The sequence below is a fragment of the Nicotiana sylvestris genome, chromosome 3 (genome assembly GCF_000393655.2).
Source record: "Nicotiana sylvestris chromosome 3, ASM39365v2, whole genome shotgun sequence".
NCBI lineage: Eukaryota > Viridiplantae > Streptophyta > Magnoliopsida > Solanales > Solanaceae > Nicotiana > Nicotiana sylvestris.
The window spans coordinates 198,052,520-198,062,033 of record NC_091059.1 but is presented as its reverse complement, the minus strand read 5'-3'; the positions used below and the strand labels follow the sequence as shown (position 1 = coordinate 198,062,033).

General features: G+C 36.1%; 1 long non-coding RNA gene across 2 annotated transcripts; it reads left to right on the top strand.

The window, feature by feature from the left end:
* The first annotated feature begins 2,082 nt into the window (after positions 1–2,082).
* On the top strand, positions 2,083–7,535 carry LOC138888776 (uncharacterized). Of its 2 annotated transcripts, XR_011406311.1 has the most exons (4): positions 2,083–2,203; positions 3,682–4,015; positions 5,880–6,565; positions 7,328–7,535. It is a non-coding gene; the product is annotated as an uncharacterized lncRNA (long non-coding RNA). The 2 variants fall into 2 exon arrangements; XR_011406310.1 differs by lacking the exon at positions 7,328–7,535 and having other exon boundaries at positions 2,102–2,203; positions 5,880–7,266.
* Positions 7,536–9,514: the final 1,979 nt, after the last annotated feature.

Genomic DNA, 9,514 nt, shown 5'->3' with positions numbered 1-9,514 from the left:
GTTTCTATTATAGTATAGCTAGGTAAAAATCTCTTAAGCAAAAGCCCACCATAGAGAAGTGCTTGCACCAGGCCTAGGCCAGAGCCCAATGGATCTAAGATAATTAGGAAAACTTACGCAAATGTCCCAAATAAGTCTCAACTTACTAACCTCTAGCCATTAGTGAGAGACTTACCAAAACTAGCCAAGTACATATAAAAATTAAAAAATAAAATAAATAAGGTTCTTTTTCTTAAAGAATCACATGCAAAAATCACCTTCCATATTTTTAAGCATGATTAGCAATATTAGATGCAAGACGGAAAGGAAATTTCATGGATGAGGTAGCAAATAAGGTGATAAAATAAAAAAAATATAATATTTCAAAAATCTAAGCAAAAAAGGAACTTTTTCAATGGGTATAGTTGAAATTCATTGAAAACATATAGATAAGTCAATATACAAAATTTGAGGAAGATCAGAGGTGATTTGGACTGGTTTTGTATCAAAATTCGTAATTAAATCGAGTTCAAAAAATTCTTCCGCAACACATGTATCAAACATGTATCTTACACATAAGGTATACATGGATATACATGTGATACACAATTGATACAAATATGATACATATGTAATACATAAATGATACGCATATCATTTTTTTCATGTTCAGTTTTTACTTCGAATTTTCAATTCAAACCACCTCAAAAATTTACCAAATCATCCCAAAACAGAGATTCAAGCTCCTTAAGTTGTATCCAATCTATTTTAATAGTGCCCACTCAAAAAAAAAAAATATTTGACATTTTTCCTGCTACAAATAGCTAATTGACTAATATTAGTAATATTTGGCTAATATTAATAATATTTTATGAATTTGATAATTTTTGTAATGAGCTACTTATAAATGAACATAGCTGGTAGTTTCCCTAAAACATTCACCATAAAGAAAAAAAATTGAGAAATGCATAGGTTTAGCCGTTCATTTAAAAAAAAATTAACTCAAATATCCGTCTACCTAATCACTTAATTTAAATATAACCGGTAGAGGTATAATATATGCATAATTAATGTAGTATATGTCTATCGTTGTGTATAATCAATATATAATCTATGCATATGGCTATGAATAATAAACAATGAATATGACCGACTACTTATGTAAGGTAAGTGCACATATAGTCATTCTTAGGCTATTTAGTGATTAACCATTACTTATTTTCTCCTGAAATTTTAAACTAATTGTAACTTCAAGACAACTAAGACATATTTGTCTTAAAAAATTGAATTAAAAAACTGAAATTTAGAACTGACTAAGTCCTAAATAAAAATACTTTAGAATAGCTAACTAGTACCATTTCTATGTAAAAATAGCACGGACTAGCCAGTTTTCGGACTGATCATTCAAAAATAGCCAGCATTTGCAAAGTCATTGAAAAATAGCCACTATTTTGCTGCAACACGAAAAGTTTCAGCATAATATACTGGAGATTGGTGCACCTGTGTATGAACTTCCAGCATACTCCAACATGCAGAAAGTTCCAGTATAATATACTTGAGATTGGAGTTATGCCGGTGCTCCAATCTCCAATATATTATGCTGGACCGGTATATTATACTGGAACTCCAGTATTTTATACTAGAGTAATTTTCTGGATTTTAAACAATGTTTTTGTTCAGATGTATCTTTACATGAAAATTGGCTAAATTTCGATTACTTTTGAAACTGTGGCTATTTTTGAATGACCACTTGTAAATCTTTTGAATTTCTCCCCATTTCTTGTCACGACCCGGATTTTCCGCCCTCGGGAGTCGTGATGACGCCTACTAATGTGAGCTAGGCAAGCCGACTGTTTGCGCAATTTACCTTTTTCCCATTTTAAATCCTTTAACAATTATAAGCAATAATTTAAAGACAGTAGAATTTATGACAAGCGGAAGAAAAACAATAAAACTATTGAGTATATCCAATACAACTGTTTAAACAAGACTACCCTGAACTGGAGTCACAGCTTCACAGACGGTCTAAGAATACTACAAACAAGGTCTGAATGAAATACATAAGTCTGTCTCTGAATAAGTAAAAACAGTGAGAGAAAAGATAGGAGGAGACCCAAGGCCCGCGGACTTGTGGAGGACTACCGGATTGATAAGCCTACGCAGGGTAATGCGCTAATGAATCTGAGGTATAGAGATGAACGTGCAGTTGAAGTAAGAGGAAAAGGTTGGTTAGCATCTTTTACTTAATCCTTTTGTTCCTTTAGGTAAGTTGCTGCTAACAAGCTCTTCTTTTACTGTTCAAATGAATAAAGTTGCTCTTACAAAAATCCTTTTTCTGTATTAATCAGCTGGATACTATGTCATTATTTACACTATTTTCTACAACTTCTGGTGTTGAAATTGTCCAAACTTGGAACATCTAATGTTACTAATCCTTGGGAGTTGGGGCGTGGAGAGACTAGTTGAAAAACTTTTAAAATACTTAAGTTGGCATGCAGGCATTCACTTCGATTTTGAGGCTGAGTTCATTGTTGATAGCATGAATAGGAGCATTTTCTTAGGAAAAAGAGTTACATTGCATGCATTCAGCCCTTTTCCTCCAGATAATGGTACCACCTCATTTTAACATATTTTCTTCTTCCATGGTTGGTCCACCATATTTTTTTTAGTTTTTTTCTGTATGATGGTGGTCCTGAATCTCCCCCTTGGTATGTCTTTCTTTTGTCCTTTGTAAAGGGCAATAGGAGATTTTGTCTGTCTGTCAAACAGACATCATCTATTTGGAGTTTTTACTGGAAATATCTGATTGAGATGAATCTGAAAGCAAAGCATTTCAAGTCCAAATTGACTACCATGTATGGACTCTCATTGATTACTTAAGATAGCTTGATATCCCTGAGAGCTGTAAATATTTACTTTTATAGAAATGCTCAACTTTTCAGTAACTTTAGAAGCCAAATAGTATTTAGCAAGTGTATAATATCAATTGGGATGGAGGGACTTGAGGAATTGGCTTGGAAATCTTGCCTGTCGTAATTTTTACTTGAAGTTGCTAAGGTTGACAGCTTGATGCAATTGAATCTTTCTTTTGATCATATACCTCTCGCATCAGCCTTCATAGTTTCAATTGTAGTTTTGCTTTTCTGCATATCTTAGTTCGAACGGGATTGGAGGGACCTGGACTTACTGTTGCTCAAAAGATATGGTACTGTCGCTACTGTTGGCGGTCAATATATGTGGGGCATCTTCAATCATTTTCTGCTTTTCGGAGATGGGGTGACTCTGAGCGGATAGTCCTCTCTTCTTCACTTTCCCTAGTTTTTTTACGTGCTCGTGTCCGTGGATACAAATATATGATTGTTAAGATGCTCTTTGCTATCTGCACTGAGATAGGTGGGATTAATGTGTTGTGAATTTGGTATAATGCAATTTGATAGAACTTTCCTTATAAAGCGGAGATTATTTTATAGACGAAATTGAGAAGGCATGAATGCTCAACGACATAAATAAGGTTAACTTTTCCTGCTTCCCGAGACACATAAATCTGAACGGTTCAATTTTAAATCTTAAGTTGATGTGTTGCCTAGTAAAAACTGGTCATCCATAATAGAATTGTTGTAGTAGTAATTTTATGAGAAGAATTTGAACAGGTAAAATAGTAACTTTCAAAACATTGACTTGTTAATGTTGTGGCTGCTACAGAGGTCTTTGGCACGCCGAGCAACAACAACAACAACAACCCAGTATAATCCCACTTAGTGGGGTCTGGGGAGGGTAGTGTGTACGCAGACCTTACCCCTACCCTGAGGTAGAGAGGCTGTTTCCAAATAGATCCCCGGCATCCTTCCCTCCAAGAACTTCCCACCTTGCTCTTGGGGAGACTCGAACTCACAACATCTTGGTTGGAAGTGGAGGTTGCTTACCATCAGAGCAACCCCTCTTTGGCACGCCGAGCATGGTTGTTAATACAACGGATGGAGGGGATCTATAAAGCAGCATCTTTCAGCAATCTACTTATATTTCTTTACACAGGAAGGTATATCTCTGATTGTATATCTTTTTTTCGTGTTATTTCTTTTGAAAGCATTGTTGGAAATATTTTTTGCTTTTAATCTTTGGTTGCACATACTTTTCTTATTTCTTTCCGTTGCACGACATGACCACTAAATTAAAGAAAATAAAAGGATAGACGAACTCCTATAGCAGTTGTATTATGTCATACTACTGATTTTAAAAAAAAAAAGAAAAAGATGAACTTATGCTACTTGAATTAGTGCACTAGCTTAACAATGGACATGCGTGGAAGAAAAGCAGAGCTGCAAGGCCGTTTGCTTTATCTTATGTGTTTACTAGAAAGTAACTTGTTCATGGAGACTAATGAAGTGAATGTAATTGGATATGTAGAATGCTTGGAATATGCTGAATAAATGGACCCCGTCACAATTAAATTTGCTCCTGTTTGATTGTATCCGCTAGTATATAGTGGTTACTCCATTCTTGTTAGTAAAAGGCCATTTTTTATGTTACTTAAGAAAGGGCCTCGTCTAAATTAAGCTGGTACTTCCAATTTTAATCTGTAACTGTAGTCAACTACTATCATTTTATCTATCATTGTCTTGCTTGGTCGGTTCAAGCATCGAAATTATATGCATCAATCAATTGAGAAGGGCCAGTTCTTGGGTTGGGGGTTTGGGCTTCCCAACTGTTAAAGAGTGGTGCCACATCATTGTAATGTTGAATTTTTATGGTATAGCTCTTTGTAGTCCCTTAATTGATTTTAGTAGCAGTATATCTGGTTTATGGTTTGTCATGACTTATGAGTTCATATATCAATAAGCCGGTGTAGGTTTTTAGTATTGAATTCTCAGAGTAAATGCAATGGAAAATTAACTGGTTAACTCCAAGTAATAAATTTCTGCATTGTTGTTATTCGCTGCCAACTAGGTCGAGCCAAGTTTTTGGTAAAAATTTGTTGCTGGACATTTTGAAATTTCTCTGTCCAGTGAAACCAGATATGTCTCCCGGGATGGCTTTGTTGTCCAGGAACAGGGTGAGACAAATCTCGAAATGATTGGCAGTGACTATAAAATAATGATGATGTTCAAAGGGTACTTCACCAAGGAAAAGGTAAAATAGCACAAAATAGAAAATACAATATAAAAGGCAAAAAGACTTAAGTTAGACAATCTACATGCATTCTTGGTAGAAGATGTTAACTGATGAACATGCTCGTGCATCCGTTGATTGCTATGAGGGTCCTGTACATGTGACATATTAAAGGGTTTAACTGTTGAGCATCCCTGCATGTATTGACTGCTATAACTATCCTGTACATTTGATCTTTAGATTGACTGGAATTAAGAATATAAGAGTGAAGTTACCTATCAATAAATAAAAAAGAATATAAGAGTGAAGTTACCTATCAATAAATCAATCAATAAATAAAAAAGAATATAAGAGCGAAGCTAGAAAATGTACCCAAGGCACACAAAAGCTTGGGAATTTAAGTGGAGCAGGGTAGAGAGGAAGACTCATTACCCACCGAGCTTAGAACTGTGTGCCACTACCCCTCGGGGATTTCTCTGTTATGAAAATAAGCGGAAGTTAGAAAATCCAGATGCATTATTGGTACCAGGAGTTAACTGAGCATGCCCGTGCATGGATTGGCTGCTGTATGTGTACTGTACATGTGACATTTCAAATAGGGTTTAACTTTTGAACATGGATTGACTTCTATGGATGTCCTGTACATGTGCCCTCCAAGGGACAGCCCGGTACACTAAGCTCCTGCTATGCGTGGAGTCGGGAGAAGGGCCGGACCTCAAGGGTGTATTGAATGGAATTAAGATTATAGCTTCCTATATATTTTGGAGATTTACTGATTATTCTACATGTATCAGTGGCATGCAGGTATAGGAATCTCGTTGAAAGAGCTTTAAGAGCCAGACTTGTTTATGGGAGTCCACATATGAACAGAGCAGTGAGCTTCGAGCACATGAATCGCCAATTGGTGTGGAATGAATTCTCGGTAATTGTCCATCCATTAGTAGAGTGTTGCAGACTTTATATGGTCATTCCGAAGTGAGGAGAATATTGATGACAAATTATCTGAGAATCTTTGTCTGCAATTTCGCTATCAATTAGCTGTTAGGAAATTGGTCCTTAACCTTATCAAAAAAGGGAAAGGGCCCTTAAAGAGCGTTGCTATGCTTTTAGCCTTTTTACATGCTTCCAAAGGGCTAAAAGATCTTTTTTCCAACTAGTGTCTTGCCTTGCTGGTGGGTATGGGGATGAGGATGGTGCTCCAAAATTGGTCTTCTGCCGTTAAAAGTTATAGTTACTATAATTGTTTCATACGAGCGGAGCTGTTTAGCTAACAATGCGAATGGAGGTACATTCTCAACTGTTCTAATATACAGGAAATGCTGCTCTTGCTTCTTCCCCTTCTCAATTCAACATCTGTCAAGAATTTTATTCGTCCGTTCTCAAAGGACAAATCTTCAGACTCTTCAGTGGATGACACTTTGTGCCCAATCTGCCAAGGAAAGCCAACAATTCCATTTTTAGCTATCCCTTGTCAGCACAGGTACCAATATTGCATGCTTACAATTATGCAGTAGAATGGCAATGCATTGTATCTTTCAAATGTTCATGTCTTCAATAGGAACTCTATTATATTGAAGCTTAATCAAGATATGAGCTGAAGTAATAGGTTGAATTCACTGAAATTGCAGAATGACAATCTTATACTTATGCATGCATATTGTATATTTGGAGGTTTAGCCTGTACATAGGTATAACTTTATTGTTTCAAAGAAAAGAAACCTTGAGAGTTGAAACTATATAAAATGTTTCAGGGTTGTCTAGAAAAATAGTTTATCTTTTCAGAGCCTCGCATCCTCCTATATCCTTAAAATGAACTTCACATCCAGTGTTTTATAGACAACCATGGCATTCAAATCTTGGAGCTAGTTAAATTCTCAACTCAAGAAGCGGAACTGGAAGAACACTTTATCTCTCCAATTCATTTCCAAATAGAGTCAGGGGCTTTACCCAATCAATGAGTCAAAATAGGGAAATATGTGAACATCCAGGTAGATCTGATCTGATACCCATAATAAGTAAGTTGTCGTGTACAAACCAAGTTTAGACAAAGTAACTCAAATATCTATGGTAGTCAGTCCACTCTTAAGGCAATTGTATCTTTTGATATTGCAGAGGGGATATATCTTGTTTCTTCATCTTGTCATCCATTTGGGTTGACGTCATTCATGTGTCCATTTCTTGCTTTAGTGTGCTGTTAGTAACTGTTGTTCAGTGAGTTTTATGTATCTCCATTACTATACAGCTACTTTTACTACTGTCTTCAAACACGTTGCTCCGCTGCTCCGTCTTTCCGGTGCCCCCGATGTGGCGAAGCGGTTGCTGCGATGCAACGGCATGGTGGTTTGGTCAACAACATTAGTCAGAAACAATAATTGTTGTCCAAGGTGAAATGAAATGACGGGAAAGGCAAGCTTCAGTCAAACTATGGATCAAAAGTTGCCCAAAGATAACATATTTGTTTAACCAAAAATCTGAGTCTTTGGTCAAAGCTAAAAAGAAATTCGGGTTACTAATAATCATGAGACGAAAACAAAATACTTCTGAGAATGATGGTAAAGCAGTAAATAATTTTGTATTTCAATAGGATCCCAATAATCTTTCGTATCCTTACAGATGGTGAGTTCTTCTCCTTTTATAGCTAATTCTAGGAGAAGAGGTAATGCATTTGTCTTAATGAGGCAATTATGAGCAATAAATGACATTAAAAGAAACGTTACACAATCATTTCTTTTTAAATATCAAATATTCTAACGTATTTGATATTTAATGCTATATTTAAACTCTTTTACGTCATCAGATTCGTATCTTCAACTTCTTCCGATCTTCGGTTTTTAGATGACTTGGATAGGTACGAGACTCGTACCTATTTTAGTAACGGTCCGCACCAATGTTGCTTTCTTTTTCCCTTATCTGTTGTCACCCGTGCCTCTTGGCTATTTATTGTGTTTTGACCGTTTGACCAGTCCACGTGTCATGCCACGTCACCTACAATGTAAATTCAGTTTTTTTCCAATACAGATAGTCCCCCCACTTTCCATTTATTTATCAAGTAAATAATTGGGAAGTGAATTTTCATAAAAAGGGAATTTTTGCCGTAATTAATATTATGACAAATACTGACGCTTCAATTGTCCCTTCCATTTAATGCTTTACATACGTGTCACCTTCTGATTGATTCTGCAATTCTACCCCCTTTTTCGAGACTTCTTCATTCACACTATTCACGAAATGATAGTTGCCTTTATTATAAGCTTTCCTTCATTGCACTTCTAAGTTTGACGGTTGTCATTATAAGCATTTTTAACCCTCTTTCGTTTACCTTCTTCTTCATAGATCTTCAACAAGCAATTTCTTACTTACTTGTATTTTCTCTCCCTTTTAGTACATCCTTCTTCAACAATGTCATCTCCAAACCCTAACCCTAGAAAAGTTCCAATTCTTGATCACTTCCCCAATGCCCCTACAAGACATAAGAGAGGCAGAGGAGGTAGGCTTCGGAGCTTGGGCCTAGGGTCCGCTCGTGATGGTTTATCTGGTCCTCCTTCTTCTTCTCCTAATATCGGGAGTTCTATTCCAAAGACCCCTTCTTCTAAAGGTAAAGAAATCTTTGATTCTTCTCAAGAACCTTTAGTCGATGAAATTGTTCCCAGTGATTTGTCTTTTGGGAGTGATAGAACGTCTCTTCAAAGGCAAATTGCAAATTTAGAAAAAGCTGAGATTATCCTTCATTAGTAACCGAGCTTACAATCCCTACCATCAAAAGGGATTGTAACTGGAGCAATAGTCTACGAATGTCAATTCCTTCCCCAAATCAAAGAATTTCTTCCTTTAGAAATGGTTATTCTTTCGTTTATACTTACCCATTTACTTTGGGTTTTAATCCTCCGGTTGACCCAGTCATTATTAACTTTTGTCGTTTCTTTAAAATCTGTTTGGCCCAAGTCGGTCCCCTAGTGTGGAGAGCAGTGGCTTATCTGAGATACTTATCTGCCAAAGCCAATGTCGACTTCACCCTTTCTCACCTTATTCATTTATACCATCCCAATTTAATGCGCCATGGGGTTTTTACCTTTGAAGCAAAGGTTCGGTCAAATCTTTTTCAAAAAATGCTTCACACGGAGTACTCGGATGGGCAAAAATCGCTCGCTTTATCTTTGCACGAAAACCCTTCGTGTCTTCGGGCAAAGAGGGGCAGCTGTAAGCACGTGATTTTTGCCCTATATGAGAATTACTCCCAAAAAATTCAAAAATAAAATGATTTTTCTTTGGTGTGCAATTTTGTGATATTTTGAATAATTATTTGTATTTGTCTGTGCGTGTTTATTTGCTAAATTAATAAAAAATACAAAAATATGTCGCATTTTGCATGTAGGATTTAATTCTACAATTGTTAGTAATTAAATTTGTTTTACAAAAATTAAAAATTACA